Source organism: Gymnogyps californianus, chromosome 12 (assembly GCF_018139145.2).
Source record: "Gymnogyps californianus isolate 813 chromosome 12, ASM1813914v2, whole genome shotgun sequence".
Lineage (NCBI taxonomy): Eukaryota > Metazoa > Chordata > Aves > Accipitriformes > Cathartidae > Gymnogyps > Gymnogyps californianus.
The window spans coordinates 15,640,777-15,659,182 of NC_059482.1; the positions used below are offsets into that span (position 1 = coordinate 15,640,777).

General features: G+C 39.9%; 1 long non-coding RNA gene across 2 annotated transcripts in view; it reads left to right on the forward strand.

Moving 5' to 3' along the window:
- Positions 1–12,621, forward strand: part of LOC127021268 (uncharacterized) — a 146,336-nt gene extending 133,715 nt beyond the window's left edge. For both annotated transcript variants that reach the window (XR_007767188.1, XR_007767189.1), the window contains 2 exons: positions 4,500–4,750; positions 9,827–12,621. This is a non-coding gene — a long non-coding RNA (uncharacterized LOC127021268). The remainder of the gene's footprint in view (positions 1–4,499; positions 4,751–9,826) is intronic.
- Positions 12,622–18,406: the final 5,785 nt, after the last annotated feature.

Consider the following 18,406-nt stretch of genomic DNA (forward strand, 5'->3'; position numbering starts at 1 on the left):
TACAAATAAGACAGCGAAGCACTTTTTTACTTGAACAGTGACAGGCATGAGTATAATTACCTAGAGACCTGGGGTTCCTAGCCAGTTCATTGGGCCTGGTGAGTTGCTTACTGGATGCTTCTTGGATTCTGCAGAATAAATGAACATCTAGGTAATGGGATAGGAAAGTCACCAGACTTAAGGATTCCCCTGTGGAGAAATCCCCACCGATATTATAAGGTAGCCAGAATGTACATATGGCAGGCCACAGCTATCAAAAAGTACTATGTATGGCAAATAGTTTTGGTTGGATCTTTCAAGCTAAATTAACCTGCACCATGATTTTGCATAACTGTATCCAGGATGAAGTCTTTCCTCCCTAGATATTTCATCTCTGCTCATTAGTAGCTCGTTCCCATACTGGGCAGAACTCTCCTTCAAGTAGAGAAAAGGGAAGAATAATATTGTCAGACTCCTAAATTAATAAAGCTCTCCCCTGACCTAAAGCAGCCCAACCATTTACTTACTGTAGTGAGCTGCACATCCCCAAGTTACGGAGACGCACAATGGGAAAATCTGTCCCTTCGCCTCAGCCGCACATCTGATAGCCCTTAGGCAGAAGACAGGTTTGAAAGGCATCTAACCAGGAGCTGCACACAGTGTCTGGTTCTTCAGGTAGTGCAAGGTTCAGCAGCCAAGTAAAAAAAAAAAAAAGCATCGCTCCTTTCCTCCTTGCCTCCGGCAATATCTGCTTGTGTGACAAAGTGAAAGCTCAGTAGTTCTGCACTTCAAAAACTAGTTTGATGTCTGACTTATATTCGAAGTGCTCGGTAACTCTATGCTTTGCACTTACCTAACTGTTTTAATCTCTCACAGTGCAAGCAACTTGATAATGTAATAATCAAACAAAAGATTGACAGAGGAAGTAACAAGCTTAACATATCCCTCTGATTCTTCTACCGTGGAGTGATAGATACTTCAAGGAGAAAAGAATTCCCCTAGTGGCTTCATTGTTTTCCAGGTATCTTTCTAGATGAACTTTTCCAATGGTAAAATCATTACAAAGTAGAAATGCAATCCCTCTAAGGGCTAACTTGAAAATCTAGTCTAATATAAGGAGCTATAATGCAGTAATGAATCCTACAGGCAAAACAAGACTTTTTGCAACCGGCTTCCTAAGGTGAAGAAATGGGAGAAGATGTTGCATTAGGAGAGTTAAGCCAGTGTTATTTTTGACTGCCTTATGATTTAGGATGTTACAAAACCAAGGTCTCTCTAAAAGCTAGAGCCCAAACTCTAAAATGAAAAACTCTTGAACTTCTTGAAATGTGAGCTCTCATCTATCTGCTAGTTCTGAAAAGGGAAAGGCAGTGCTGACAACACTGGTGTTTGGATATCTCCGATATTGAAATCTCGAACTGGATTCAAATTTTACCTCTCGATGGCAGGGGCAGTATTTCTGCTTCCATTCCTTCCGAGATTGTTGCAGGGTGCATAATCCCCCAGTTACACGATGAAAGAGGCTGTGGGTATTTTATGGCTGCATAAGAAAAAGGTCCCTTCCCACTCACACTGCAGCTACATCAGGCCCTCTAACGAGCAACAAAATAACGCTTAAACATACCTCCGCCGGAGAAAGGTAGTGGGAATCCAGGCTGATATCATCCACTCTGAGATGGCTTATTGGGAATTTTTATATGCAAAAATAGAACAAAATCAAGCCCGTCCAAAAAGAAAACTCAAAACTTGCTACCGGGACAGGAAATGAGTGAGAAAAAATCAATCTTAGTCAAAAAAAGCAAATTTCATTTCCAGCATGACAGAGAGGAAATAGTTAGATAGCTAAGTTATAGATTTACAGTGAGAGTTCAGCAAACAGACAGAAGTCTATACAAAGTATTGAAAATTAGAGACTCTTGAAAGAAATATTTGCTTTCATCCTTCTTAGGAAAAGAAGCAATTGCAATCAATTATGTTGTACTTTTAACATTGGCTTCAAACTATTTGTAAGATTACTTTGCGTTTAATAATGCAGCTTACCCTAATATAAGATAAAAGCACAGTTTGTCTAGTTTGGAAAAGAAAACTTAAGAATTGCCTTGTTCAAGCTGGAGCGAATCTACTAGGCATATGTGTTACAAACCACAGTGATAGTTCAGGACAATGCAGTATCTTGTACTTTTTTTTTTTTTTTTTCTTTAATCGTGATCAAATTAACATGGAAAAATCAGTTTCTAATCTACTATTAATTGACTCCTTGCATGTACTAAAATTTTTGGCTGTCTGAAATCATAGCATTTCAACTGTCGACAGAAAAGATTATAACATGATTCAGTGCCCTGCAATAAACCTAAAGCAAACCCACAACAACTGTACTTGGCAACTGTACTTAACTACTTTCTAGCAAAGCAACAATCTCTGAGAAAGGCACACTGTTTAAGTAGTAAAATTGTACTAGAGGAACATCAAAGCTCAAGTCGTTGAGTGGAATGTGTGTAGCATGAAAGTGATTTCCTTTTCAGAAGGTCTGATAAAAATAACATTGCGTTTTCCTTAAAAAAAAATTAAATCTGGTTTTAATCCAAGAATTATAAACTACAAGAATTTAAGGGTCACTGAAAGAAAAAAAAAAAACTCTGAATACTTGACAGAAGTGGAGACAGTAGAAAGCAGAAGTAAGACTGTCACTTTGTTACTACGCCGTAACGGCTCCGAAAAAGCCTTTGTGGGAAATGTCTGGGTTGCTTGAACAGCCTCAAAGTAGGTAATGAGACAAGGAAGAATTAAAGGTGTTAGTGGGCCGTTGTGTTACCTACAAGCACACAAGGGTCTGTCTACCTTCCTTCAGTGTCCGTTGATGGAGTAAAAAAAGTAATGTCTCCCCAGTGTACCAGCTAGCATACCACCTGACTACGAACGTGCCTTAAAGATCTCTTTTACATCTCGTCCAAGCTGCTATTATTTCCTTCCTTTTTATGCAATAAATGTTACACTCCTAGGAACAATATGTATCCTCTTCCGATATTGCAGCAGTCATCATTAGGAAAGAGCATCTTTTTTTATATTTTTATATATATGTACACGCAAAATAAATATAATTATATAACGTATACATTTATTACAATTATATTATTTGTATTTATATAATTTGTATTTATAGATGCTATATATTTATATGCATATGTATTTACCTTTTATATATGTAGTCACATATTACTTATGTTTGTATTAATACTTTATATACTGTTTGTTTTATATGTTTATATTATATTCTGTTTTATATAGTAGGTAAATATTACATGTGTCTCATGTTATATATTTACTTAGTTATAGTTTATATGGTTTGTATCTATATAAAATGACAACATGAAGGCTATAGGTGCTTTCCACCTACTTGGGTGGGTGGGGAGAGGAGGATATAGGTGTTAGTTTTTTGTTTGTTTGTTTGTTTGTTTTTAAATTGAGTCAGTAATAGCAGCTGCCTCTGGGGGCCCAGGCTAAGGCTGGTGCTAGGAATGAGTGTCAAAGATCCGGAGTGCTGTGTTTGGCACTGTGTAAGTGATGCAGAAGCAGCCCGAGTCTGAAAAGAAGCAAGCTCATGCTGCTCTCACAGGGTTTCTTTGTGGGTGGGTGCTTTTGGGGTGTATTTGTTTGTTTTAAGCACAACTCTGCCTTGACTCCCAAGTGTCTCCAGCTAGCAGCACTCTAAATCCAGGTGCAACGCTCTTGTAAAAGCAGCCAGCACCTGCCCTGTGGCTCCTGGGGCGCAGGGAAGGGGATGCTGGCTCTTTCTCAGGTTAACACACACTTACAGTCCCATGTTGACAGTACTGCAGCCACCACGGCCAAAGCAGCCACCTGCCCTCTGCACGGGTGGTTCAGCCCTGCCCCAGCATGGCAGCCGCACGGCCTGGCTGCTTCGCTTGCACAGAGCAGGACATGGCTAATAAGGAGCGGGCTTTTGATGTTGCAAAATCTTCCATCTGTTCTCAGGATTTATAATTACATGCAACTCACTGTGCACCTTCAGCGATCCATAATTGGTAGGCATTTGCCTCATTAATCATGCAGGTGCTGTGAGCTGCTCCACGCACAACCGCAGAAGTTATGGCCAAATTTGCATATCCTTACTGTGGTTTATATCATTTACCACGTGCAATTTTTCTGAACTGTGGTTGACTCTGAGGACATTTGCAGTTATTGTAGCTCAGGGGTTTTTTTAATATCATGAAGTGCCACAAGATGGCACTGATTCCGAGGCACCTCGGCCTGGCTGGCCTCCTATAGCCTGGGCATCGGCTTTGCCATTGCAGCAGGTGCAGTTTGGGCTATTTCGGTCATTTTTTACTAACTAGCTGGTGGCTCCAACAGCACTCAGCTTTTCATGGTTTAGTTTGGTTTGTTTTAAGCTGTGGCTATGAAATGCTATGATTCTGTGACAATGATATGAAGCTTTGGGATTTAGACAGATTTAATTTTCTTATGCTATAGGTGATGGCTGTTTGTTGGGTTTTTTTAAGGCCTGAGCCAAGCCATACAAACAGCATACGAAGACCAGACTGCGTAAGTCCACCAAGAGCTGACATTTGTTATTTGCTGCGAAATTGGGTGAGTTCTTATCAAAAGGCAGAAACCAGCACTTGTGGGACACTCATGAGAGCAAGACCGTCTGCTTAGCTGAAGCATTTACTGAAGAAGTGCTTGTAACTGTTGGTAGGCAACTCGCCGCTGTGGTTGCTTCCTTTTGGAGCCTCTTCCCACCACCACGCCGGTGAGTCCAACACAGTTGCTCACTTTGCAACGTGTCTGAAGCACCTCCTGTACTTTAGCATTAGACACTCATCTCTAGACTCTCCAGGTATTCCCAGTTGGTTCATAATGTCTCTTGTCATTTTGCTATAATAGTAAGACATTGTTCATTACTTTTGACCAAACTGTGCTGGTTGTAGCATCCTGAACGGTGCTCCAGTGGCTCATTTGAGTGATGAGTTGCAATAACTGCTTTTGAATCCCTTTGTTGTGACACTGGTTTTCAGTTTCACTCATGTATAACAGCCTAACAAACACAGTGTATTATTTCATTCCTTTACTAAGTCATTTATTACAGTGCAAGTTCTTTAACTGCATCAGAAAAGTTTCTGGATAAAACCAATTTACTGTCGTCATGGTTTAACACACCACTCTTACATGGATTGCTTTTCAGTAAATCCATACATTACAGAACCTGCCCAACACTAAACCAATAATCTTTTCATTTAACAAACTTGTAGTCAAACCAAATTTTTATTTTGCCTGGAAACTGGATTTGTTCTGGTTACCGAAAGGAAAAAATTCTCTTTTAAGTGCCCTTCTCATCTATGAAAAGATACATATTGGCCACATGCTGAACTACTACAAAAACTGCATTTCTTTAAAAATAGGATGAATCCCACACTTTTCCTGGGTTTGAATCAAACTCTTAGTCAAGAGAAAATACAGAAATAAAGAATACAGACAGTGCAAACATAAAACAGATGTTTATATTTAAACATATGCCATTCAGCTGTTAAAAAAATGATCCAGACACCAACATATCAAAGGCATATTACTGACATATGGTGTCTGACATGCTTCCACAAATGCATACATATGCCAGCTTCAATGACAACCATGCAAATTGTATCTTTCCACGTGAACAGTTTATCAGGGGAACAGTCAGATTTGTGCCTGTACAGGAACATGTATTTTGGATTTCTTCTGGGGGATGCACCATGTTGTAACCGTATAGTATGTCAAATCAGGAGAATGTGTGTCAAATCATTTGCTCCCTCTTGTTTCCATTCAGACGCAGGGTAGGACTTTAAAGCATGTGAGACCCAGCAAACAGGTCTGCTCAGAAATGAGGTCCAGCTGGCCAGCTGTGCGGCACAGTACTGCATTACAGTTTCAGGAAGCACTCCTCCTTCTGGGACAGCGACCCTGTCTCCAGAAGAAGGGTCAGGGGAGAGTACCCTCTAAACCAGCCAGACAACACAGTGGCAAATTTCAGCCAGCCACATCAGGTTGGTTTTTTTCCTCTGCAGTGAAGATTTGCCCTGGTTCCTGCAGTCCTCCAGCATCAGTAACAGTACAAAACGCAAGCAGAGTCTCCCATCAGTTGTCACAACATAGTCCTCATTTCCTGCATTTGCTAGAACCATTCCAAGTTAACGTGTCTCACAAAGGGACCCCAGGAACAGCAGAGCACAACCACTGCTGCTGCTGAGCTGTTCTCCCAGAGGCAGGCAAGCAGAGTAAATCAGACACAATGGGCTACTCCCAGTGCTAGTCTCAAAACTGACGGCTTGATCTCCTTGGCATATGGTTGGCGGTTCCAGCACATGGGAGGTTACTATTTCACCATAGGAGAAATAGGTGTTAAAGCTTATTACTATTACGGGGATCAGTCAGGCTAACGCAGGGCTACATGCCAAGGTACTCAAGTCCTGTCTAGACTTAAGCATGTTTCAGTAGAAAAAGCATCCTTTCAGTCAGGTGCTGGGACAGCTCTGCTGGCCGAAATTCGAGGCACCAACTTGGAGGCTCTTGAGAGGCCACCAGGGTCAGATGTAGGGTTAAGGGAACTTTTAAGATTTCAGCTTTAGAATTCAGTGCCTAAATTTTGCCTATGTGCCTTTCTAGAAAGTCGTCAGGGGGTAGTTCTTCAGCTCAGAGCCTGTGAAAGCAAGAATAAAATAAGCAAAGGCCATACTGAAGTTTACACAGATACCAGCTGAGGAAGGTCAGGCTGTTGAGTGAGACTTTACTGTGGCTGCATATGTAAATAAACGGGGGGTGGGCGGGGTGGAACAACACTTGCTTAAAGCTAAATTAGCCCTATTGTCCTTGCTTCCCCAAAACAGCTCTAGCTCCAACCCTGAATTCAAGTTCATGGGCACTACCTAATTCATGTGTCCTAAATAAATATTTTTCTCTATTAAATAATGTATTTCTGCATCAGAATATCCTTGAGTCTAGCAGTTAATTCATCATTTTAAACAAATACCATTCAACTGGGGAGGGTTTCCCATGAATGCACTAAATAAGGAGAAATTCCAAAGTGTTACTCCTCCTCTGGCTACGTTTAGAGCCTAACGGGGGACGCTCACTGGTCCCACTGATGCCTGGACAAGGCTTTCAGCTCCCAGCGGGCTCACATCCTGTCACTTCAGAGCACAGAGAGCAAGCTGCCCTCCCTCCCTGGGGACAAGAGTACATCTGTTCCTCAGCCCAAGGTGCCGAAGACAGGCAGCACGCTAACTGGCATTCAGCGTAAAAACGCCAAGTGAGCTGGGCTAGCCTTAAGTTGCAGGTTTGATTGCAAGAGGTCTGCCTTGATTTCTTCTGTACTTCTAGTCCCAAGCTTTCTGCCCTTAAATAAAAATACTGTTAGTGTTTATAGAATTTCCACAGTTTATTTTATCAGCCTCTGCTGCGTGTTCTCTCTGGTATAGAAAAGGGAAAAAAAAAAAGCCATATATTGTCTTCTAGTCACTAGTTGGTCCTCCTTTAAGGACCTTGTAAGACATTTTTTGTGTATTGTTTCCCTGCATATGTGGGCAGCTTTACTACTTCATCCCCCTCAGGACCACTTAACAACATCAGCAAAGCAATTAAGTGTAGTTTTCAGGAAAATGCCAGAGGCATTACACTGGCTGGATGGGAGTCTCAACCCAATTATTTTCAGCTAGTTGTGAACTGTGGAAAGTGGACTTTACTTCATTATAACTTCAGTTCCCACTGATTAAAAGTCTAGTGTGTTACAGACGGTAAGGAAAAATGAAACAATTAAACTTTCCATCAATAAAATTGCTGCATATTCTTCAACATAGGGGTTTACTTCTCTCCAGAGAAGTGATTAAAATGAACTGATTGAACTATAATTTGATTGACTGAAGAGCTGCAATCCATTGCGCTAAAGCTTAAATTCCATCTTATTGCTCTGTTTAACTCCAAATATAAAAAATTACCGGCAGTCTTGCAAGCCCCTTATGCAGTCATCCAGCTGAAATTTCTTGCTGCTCACAGGCTGCGGTAGGTTCTGTTCTTTCTCTGCTGTGTGTGCATGATTCACAATGGATTGATGCTGAAAAAGACACAATGACACCTAAGAAATTACATTAATAGAGCTTTAAAAAAATTAGAAAAGGCCTGCTATATTATCAGGTATCTTGTACCTATTACATAATCATTGGGGGATTCTAAACTCAACCACAGATAAAGTTAACCCAAGAGACTGGAGAGAATAATTGTCAGGTTATATACAGTTGTTGCAGCAAAAATTAGCATATTCTCCTGACAAAAAAATGCAGCCGTGATGCACCTTCCTACTGCAGAGCTGTCTTCAGCAAGGTGTGAGGCTGCCAGATTGCACAGGTTTGTATGCATGCGTATGTATGACACTTTCCATCTAGGAGATACTAGAGGGGCACATTTAGTCTGGTCTCAGGTTTAAGTAAGTTGTGCTGGCTATGAATCAGGATGCCTGGATTCCAGTCCAAAGACTGTTTCTTTGGACTTGGGGCAAGTTTTTAAGGTTTGCTTAGCCTACGAGGCCTTCATCTCCACAGATGAAAAAGTGTGCTGCCAGAGTCAGGGACTCCTATTGCACAGTGAAGTCTAATGAAAGCCAGTTAAGAAACAATGAGCTGCTCTTCTGTCAACAGGCTCCTATGACGTTTTGAAACAGAAAATATCTAGAATATCATTTCCCCTCTGAAAATTTAATTGAAATGCCATTTCCTATTATGAGGTTGCCCCTCTGTTGTATGACACCTGCTTTCTCTATTCCCACCTTATATTTTGAAATAAAACACAGTATTTGACTTACAGCTGCACCACAGTAACATTGAGTAAGAATACATTATAGTATTAATTTGCAGCAAGAACACATTATATTGGTAATTAAATGAATCAGGCTGGGTAAGATGTGCAGATAAAGATGGGCAACAGCTGGGTTAAATACTTAATGCACTTCCTCTAACAGGCAGCTCGAACTCCAAATGAAGTCAATAGATGTTTTTCCATTAACATCACCAAGAACCAGGGCATGTACTCTTTGAGCTATAATATTTACTACTGTGCTCAGTTTGCTGTTGAGCTTTGCACTTCTGGCTGTGACTGATCTACGAGGCTGGCTTCATAGCTAATCAGGCCATATATGTGATTTGTATCAGCTCCAACCCTTGGACATTGCCAATCCCAGTTTTACAGGGATTTCTGACCACAGTCAAGGATTACTAATTCACTAAGTTCTTTGGTCTTATTGTTTAAGCATAGAGCACACCACAATTCGTACTTGTTAGCCAAAAGCTACCAAGACTGTACTGGAGTCACTGAGGCGATATCAAGCTGATAAAATGCTGCCTCCGTCTGATTTCAAAGGAACGCCTTTGACAAATTTTATTTCGCACTTAAATGATTGGTCTTGCATTATTGGCCTTTTCTTTTGTTTCCTCTTTCATTTTCATTACCAGTTACTATAAATGTTATCCTCTACTCCACCACATGTAACTTTAAATAAAGATGTGCAGCAACAACAGTAACAGTAGCATTTTGAAGGGAGACAAGGGCAAATGCAGAACCACAAATTTGTAGTGTCTCTGGAGGCTGCAGGATGTTTGCTACGTTCCCTGAGCCGAGCTTTATGTACACACACCAGAGGTATACAGGGCCCCAAACAGCTTAAATGCCTACTTAATGCCTATTTAATCTTTCAGTTCTTACACAGAGAGATAAATTCTCTCAATTATAATAATACCTTTGTCTGTATAAAAGCTGCAGAAGAAGGTGCTACATTTCAAGTAATTTATATCTTATTTTCTTGCAGGACAAGAAAACAGCAAAAAGAGGAGCCCCAAGTGTGAAACTAGCCTCGAGACTTCTGTAATTCCTAAACAAGAAAGTGGCAGGGATCTTACAAACCATTTATTCATCTCTCACAGCGCTCCTACATGTGTGGCAGCAAGCAGAGCCTGCGAAGGGTTTTTCTGTCATGCTGACAAGAGTCACAAGAAATCTGGGGAGGCGCAAACAACGTCAAGAGCAGGGCAGGACCTTCTTCCAAGCCCAGCCTGGGCAGGCACGTGAAGGAGGAGGAACAGGCATCTGGTGACCCAAGCAATTGCTTAATGTGGTTCCCCAGAAAAGCATCAGCGACTGTATGGACAGGAACTTGCCAACAGTTCCACCAGACCATGCTGGACTGGCACAGCAGGGAACAAAGTGAAGAATGATTCAAGCTGGATCTGCTTTCTGTATCTGTGGGTCTCCTGGCAGATGCACAGGAATAACCATTCACAACTACCAAAAAGAACGTCATTTTGCTATGGATGCTGCAAATCACGCAAGTGACTTCGCTGTCCTTACCCTGTTAGGGAGAGGCATCTGAATTTTCTGTTTTTCAACAGCAAGTTCATTTCAAAATCTCTAATTACAAAAATATATAAAAATGTATTAGCCAGCAGATTTACATTTGAAAAATACAGCACTTTAATTACAGAGATACCTAATTCTCAATGTTTAAGGGAATGTGATTACTGCAATTTCTTCATTAGGTTATAGTTTCACTATTTAAGAAGACATTATTTGAAAGGCACGGTGTTATCTGTTTATTCTACACTGTTAAAACCCCAGCAAAACATAAGCAAACACTTGAATACTCTCTTCCTAGCAACCAAGGTCTTTCATCAGAAAAGCAGCATATTTGCCTTTTTTCTGTATCTTGTATTAAGCCAAATTTCTAGTTTGCAACCCTTTGGGCCATTCAATAACCATCAAATTCCTGGAATATAATTTTAGGTGAAAGTCTAAGCTAATGACTAAGCCATCTCTTTGTTCATTTTCTAAAAAAAAAAAATTAATTGAGCTTTTTTCCAAAAACACCACATGAGTAACAAGAGTGCCCTCAGCTTTAATGTTACAGGAAAACCATCAAGCTATCCAAAATGACTTTGGGCCAAAATTCCACATTGGATATATCCGAATCCCTATTTGAATGCCTGTGTCACCACTATTTACATGTAACACTATGGTCATAGGGCCAGATTTTCAGAATTGTGTGTATCCCTTACTTCCACTGACAGAAATATCAAGAAATTAATTTTAGGCACTAAGCTTCTTTATATTTACTAACCTGCTGCGTGACTTAACTCTTCAAATTACCAGCAGCATTTTACGAAGTGCTGAGTTTCTGCAATTCCCACTGGAGCGAGTACAAAATACAGATATTGAGTACTCCCTTGGGATTTAGCTCTGTCTTTAAAGGCTGGGACAGCGGTGATGTTTTTACTGAAGAAACTGTTTTTTTGGATCTCTTAAGACCTTTGCAGGATGCTGGGAATCCAAAAAAAAACCAAACCCCAAAACAGCCAAACCAGAAAATACTTACACTAACAGAATCCTCTCCTTCTCTACCTCCCTTCTTTTCTTACATAAGGGTAGGTTCTCCTTTCTTTCTTTTCTTATCTGAGGGAGACCTATGGTCTCCTTGCTAACTCTTCAAGAAAAACAGAGAAGCAACGAAATCTGTCTTCCACGGAAAAGATGAAAGCTAGCTAAGTGAGAGGATGTGTCCTTCTCGACACTTACAGTGTGGTCAAAGAGCCAGCTCCCTCTCTTTTCCCAAAAGAGTTCGCAGACAACTGTCCAGAAAAGTACACGGTCTCCCCAGCAGTTCTTCTAACAGCAGGATATACTGCAGCACTCTGGACTGCTGCTGCCGTGTCATTTCAGTGCCTCTGAGGTCAGCTGAGTGTAATAAATTAACAAACACTGTTCCCAGGCAAAGCAAAATGTCTGCAAACAGAATGGCGTAGCATAACAATGGGATACGAGGGGTAGATACATGCCTAAATATTAAATGATTGAAAGGAGCGGGGAGCATTGACATGATTCTGACTTACGTGCCTTAGTGCCAAATGTACGTTATCACACAGATCTCCCAGCAGATTATGTGTCTGTTCACCACCACTTCACATTTTCATCGCTTATTTCAGTATTTTTGCATTTGTTTCACCCTTAATAATTTATTTATGAGCTTAGGATTATTAACAATTTGAAGCTTCATTACAAACTATCCTGGGGGAATCTCACCTGCCTCATCCCATTAAATTATTATTCCCAAATATCTAATTTACATTTAATAAGACATCAATTGAACATCAATAAAATAATAATAAATTAATAAACTACAGCTTCCTAGAAATATTAGTAGCTTAAATATATAAGCAAACACAGTGCACAGTCTGCAGGTCAGCTGTCAAATCTCTCTGAGAACATTTGTCGGAATCATTTAGTAGTCTGAATATGACAATAGGCCATAAAAATATTTAATTGCTACGGTCTTCAACTCATCCTTGTGATAATTGTGAACCATACCAACCTGTGAACCTGTAAGGCAGAGCTAGGAAGTACCCAAGTGTTCTATGTAAGTAAGGAGGCCATCTCAAAACACCATAAATGCCTAAGGGACTCCATGTTTCCATGGAATGAAATGGCAAAAGAATTTTGGTTTGGGTAAATACTTATTTTTTTTACTTTAACATGATCTCTTAAACTGAAATGCTTTATTTTTCTACACAGAAAGTTAAAATACTTCTTTATTTTAACCGACTTAAACGTCTGCCTAAGAACATTAAAATAGCATAGTTCAACATTGCTGGCTGGGTGTTCTGTTTTAACAAAATACTAACCCAAAGGACAAGCTTTGGCAAATATTTCTATCCAGACAGAATTGGCATTATTTCACCGTGGGGAATTTCGGTAAAGGCCCTAATCCTATTCCACCCTATAGCTCCACAGCGCTGTTTATCACTAATTGGGCACCACTTCCATGTACATTTCCTAGGCTCATACAAAGCCCACATGAGGCTTAACGGAGGAAGAGGAAGCACAAGAGTCAAAATTTTCATTCTGGATTTTTTTCTTCACTTCACCAAGTTCTTATTATGTACTTTCCTTTATGGTTCAAATTTTATCAGGGCTTGAAAAAGAGCCTTAGATGGAAAAGATGACCATGTTGTCAGTAGCATACTTCTCTGTCCCACTCCACTAAGAACCACTTACCTCCGTTCTTCAAAATGATCCCGCTGAAGTCAGTGGAACTCCCTCAGCCCCTCACTTCAGCAGGATTTACATGAGGGCTTTAAATGCCCATCTGTGGAACTGTAGCCAAAAGACAGTATTATCCTTCTATGACAGTCTGATATTATTTTAATATTCACTGACTCTCCTTTTCCTTTTCATCCACAACGCACACATTTGTCTTTTTTAACTGCTCATGTCCACTGCCTGGATATCTATCTATCTCCATTACACAAGCAAGGATTATACACGCAACATGGGTTCATGCAAACATTACAATCCTATTTGGAACCTTAATGCCACTTGGGATGTTTACAAGTCCACCGAGATGTGCTATTCAAATCCTAACATAGAGAGGTTTCAGTTCTAACATTTTAAAAAATGTTAAGATCTAAAGGGGCTATCAGACATTCTGGCCCGACCTCCTACATCAGATTTTTACTCGGTTACTTCTATATCAATCTCCGTAACTCCTATTTGACTTAAACACATCTTCCTGAAATACTTCCAGTCTTAATCTGTAAATGGAAAATCCATCATCTCCTCTCAGCAGTTTACACTAGCATTTATTACCCCACACTTAAAAGCACATCTTCTCAGTTGAGCTTGTCAGGCTGTCACTCCCACTCACTGACTTTTCCTTTGACTTTTTTCTGCTACACAGCACTTTGGTAGTCTGTATTTTGGTCCCATGGAGGTGCTGGCACACTACAACCTGGATGAGCTGGACTCATCAGAGGTATGAGCAATTCTACCATTCAGAAACACGCAAGCAATCGCATGCATACATTCACATCCTTGGCATGTCTTTTTACCCTGTAGGATAGTCCAGAATCAAGGACATCTCCTATGTTCCCTCCTGAGCAGATCCAAATACATTCCTTTTTGGGGCCCTCTCATAGGGAAACAATGACTAATTTAACACAGAGAGCACTTGCCCACAGCTTTGAGGGATGGTTCTAATTTTAGGGCAACCCGCTTACCAGATTTTCCATTTCCTTTCATTTAACCACACTCAAGTTTTGGAAAAAAAAAATACGACTCACCTCTCTTTTTAAAAAATTTCCACTATGGACTAGTTTCACTGCCTTCATTCAATCAAACTACTCGCTGACTTGAATAGATCTTTTTCTTGAGTAAGAAAGAATAAAGTCTTCCGTTTTTGGGCCTTCTTTGCAACGGATCCTGTGAAAATTAAAATAAATAATGTACACCATTTCACCTTTAGTGAGTGCAAAAATAGTCCCCCAGAGTGATAGCTATCAGTTTTTCTCCAGTGAGAGCTGTATAACCACTTCTGTAAACATGACAATGAATAATGATCAGTCTCTTACTCCTCTCTTACTCTCTTACGTGACAGACCCTTAATTATGGCTATTACATTATTAATTGCTCCAGAGAATTCTACATGGCTAAAGCTGCGTTCTCCTCTGGACATCAAAGACAGTATTAAAACCCTGCTTAGGAAAGCTCCTCAGAAACATCTGCTGATGTTCATCCTGACTAAGGAATGCTCTGTTCCAGACAGAAAGCACATTGCTTCAGCTCGCTGCCTCCTACTCCCAGATGATAAGGCATCCTGCAAAAATTGATACACCACTGAAAAGGGAAAGATTTCCACCTGAAAACATTGAGAGAAAAGAAAAGTCCACCTCTCATTAAGCTCTGAAAAACTATTCAGATTTCTGTTATCTTAGCCAGACGTCTAGATCCTGCAAAGTTCATCCATCCTTAATAAGTTCCTGACCGCTGAGGCTTGCGACACAACAACGCTAAAGCAGTATCACAAATTATGACTTCGTAACAGAAAATTGAACTAGAAACCACCCACTAAGGCACTGTACCACCAGCATCTATTACTGCACCACAAGCAGAGTGGTAACATTTTAATTTTGTATGTACAGCATTTATGGGCATCCTTCAGGGATAAACGTAACTCTACATGCTTCTACAGTCGGCTAGGAAGGATGTCTATACAGGTACCTCAAGGAGGGAACAACAGGGCAGAATCAAGATTCAGGTTTGCACCAAGCAATGAATGATTCATAAACTCTTTACATGTAGGTAACATGAATCAATTCTTACATAGTAATTACTAGAAAATTAATGTAACTGCCTCTCAAGAGAATTACTGGAGAACACTGTTATCCTCTGCAGGTATGTAGATGCAAGCTAAAGCTAAGTATATATAACAGGTGGTGATACATATTATGATAACTTATTTGGTTTAGACTTGTTTCAGAATATGTAGCAACTTATCGATAGCCAACATCTTACAACGTTATCTATGTGGAAAGTAATGCCTGGCAATTTATCAATTCTTAATAAAGCTCTGTGCTTCTAAGTATTACTGTTGATGCTGCTCTTGATTTTGATTCAGCTGATTTTTGTCTAGGCTCAGCACTGTGGCTCATCCATGCTTCCCCAGCTCCCTCAGGATTTGCAAATACAAATTCCTACTTGATGAGCCTGTTAAAAATTAAGAACTGCATATGCAGCACTGCCCTTGTCTGTCCCCAGTCTGTCCATGAAACTAACATTGGTTCAAGATGCTAGAAAGGCACATGTGTATACTAAAAGCATAGGTTCCAAGATGAGCATTGCGTTATCCATAAGCAAGTTATACTATCCTAAAAGCATACTGTCAAGGTGTACTACCACACGCAATTAAGACTGTATGTGCCATGCAGGAAAACAATTTTCAGATGAACCACAACTGTAAAGGTAAGTTTCCTCAGAACTTCACAGCCACATGGTGATGAAGCAAAAACAAGTAGATTTAAAACACCTCTCTGCCAAAACTTAAGCCTGTTCCATACCTGTACAATAATCATTACTTTAGATGATTCTAAAGCATGACTGCATTTCAAGCAGACTTTAATTATGTCACACATCTCAATCGTCAAGAGCTGTTGTAAGCAATTATGATATACAAAGACACGATTCTCAGTTACATCCTTAGACAACAGTAACACTTTGTGAACTTTCCGAGTATCCCTTACCAACATCATGTCAGATACTCCATGAGCCATGTTCCTCAGCTGTGGGAGCTTAGCAGCCTTCCACTGATTGTCAGCTGTGGGGATTACTAAAGATCAGGTCCCATGTGATTTTGAGTTCACAAAAGTGTTCTGAAAAAGGACATTTAAACTATTTACGATTCTTGTTGCAGTTTAAATCCTATATAATATTTTTGATGAAGCTTTATGACTCCAAAAATCCACAGTCTAAATGAAGGACTGCTAAAAAACCTCTGATTTGCCACAAAAATCGATCTTCTGCTGCCCAATTCCATTCTTAATGAAAGAGACAATTCAGAAACCTACAGGAACATGCTTTATTGATTCATTCGCGAGTCACTAAAGCCTGCTGCCTATGTTCCCTCCAGTAAGACTAACCACATAGTGCTTCTCGTGTACTGAACTGCAGGAAAAGACAATGACCCCAGATCTGTTCTGCTGGAAGTCCAGTGAGACTAAAAATACCCAATAAATGTAAACACAGTATGCCACTAAGTTAACGATAAATGTGTGTAGGAGACAAAGAGACTTACATTTCCTCTTTATTATCCCTTCAGTTGAGCCACTGCCTTCTCTGTAATTTATTTACCCAGGACAGTTGGGCCCAGATGCATACCTGTTTTTTCATGGAGGTACTTGTTTTTCTCAATTTTGCAGATGGACTAAATAAGCCAGGAGGAGGCCAGCTTACATGTGTGAGGTCACACAGTGAACTGTAATCTCCACTGCAGTAGATGCCTGATTCCATTCAGGTTCAAGACCTAATTTGGCACAAACCTGGTGTGTAGAGGTACTGCACTATATATTTTATAAACATATCTTTCAATAATCTCCTGTGCTTCTTATGAAAGCAATAACAAGCAGTAAGAACAGCAGAGCCTATATTGGGCAAGCTTTCCTATGAAATTCCACTAATGCATCTCAGCTGTGACCTGTAGTAATCTGGGTAACCTAATAAGGCTGAATGCCCCAGAAGAATCTGGGATGATATACTGTCTACCTGCAAGATACAAGGAAGTACAAGAGCGCAACTAGATACCAAGTATCACCGAGCCGTCAGAACAAAAGTGAACTTAAAAAACAGATTTAAGAAAATACAGGCAGAGAAAACACGTTATCAAGAATAAGAAAATCTGCTTTACATAGTCCTACAGGTACTTTCAAGTACCACCATTTCAACATTCATTTTGAACTCAAAACGTTACATCTGCTTGTCCTGCTTAAGGGAGTATGCTACACTCAGATTTAGCATCAGGCTTTACGGTAACTACAGTTACTACAGTTCTTCCAATACAAATACCTTGAAGTATGGCATTTTCTTAGATTCACCCAGGTTTTGCCAGAAACCCAAACAGTCGTCTTTCTGCCTTCTACTTTATGACACAATAGGTTTTAGAGAGCCCACTTCTCTTAAATCATTCTAATACTCTTCTTCCTTTACATATGCTTTTGATAAGTGTGCACAGACCCAGTCAAGCATAACACTCTACTGCAAAACTCATCTGTTCACCTGTATTATGATTTCAGTCCCTTAGTGGCTTTAGTACAATTCTATGTAGAGAATGGCTTCAGAAAGCAGCCCCTGCTCTCAGGTAGCTGTTACTTGGATAAATAAGGTAACAAGCAATTTAGTGGTGTATAGAGGAATTAAAAGGTGTTTTTTATGCTCTTTAATATTTCCCCTAATTCTAAAATCAGCCAAAACCCCAGCATAAAAATCACTTTTCCTTTAGAATTGTCTCTCAGCAGGGTAGTGCGCACTGCCAAGTTATCGCTTTGTGCCATACCGTACGTTCAAAGCCATCAGTATTCAATGTGCTAAGAACTGACACTGAATCCCACAATCAGAAATAAAAACGAAAGTTTCAAAAAGATTTCAGAATTTAAATGAATATAAATAGCTGCTTTGAAGATGGAAAGCATTTTACAGATTTACATTTTAGTCTGTTTTGAACAGATAAACAGACAAAAATACGTTTTTTAAAGGAACAATAAGATTTCCACTTTAACACTTTCCATAGTTAGACTGTAAGAAATACTAGGAGCCACAGAAAGAATTACTTATATTCACTGTACAGAAAGCTTATGTTTCACTTCTGCTTATTACTTGAGCTCCTGAAAAGCATCTCATTTTATAACCTTAACAACTATTAATGTAAGCCACAAGCTTTCTGCACATGTACATTCCCACCATCATTCACACTATGATCTTTCCCACCCAACTACAAGGATCCAAAACAATCAGGGCGCTATCACTGTTTAGCCAAGAGATTCAGAAGGTTTTCTTCTGAAAGACACAACTAATG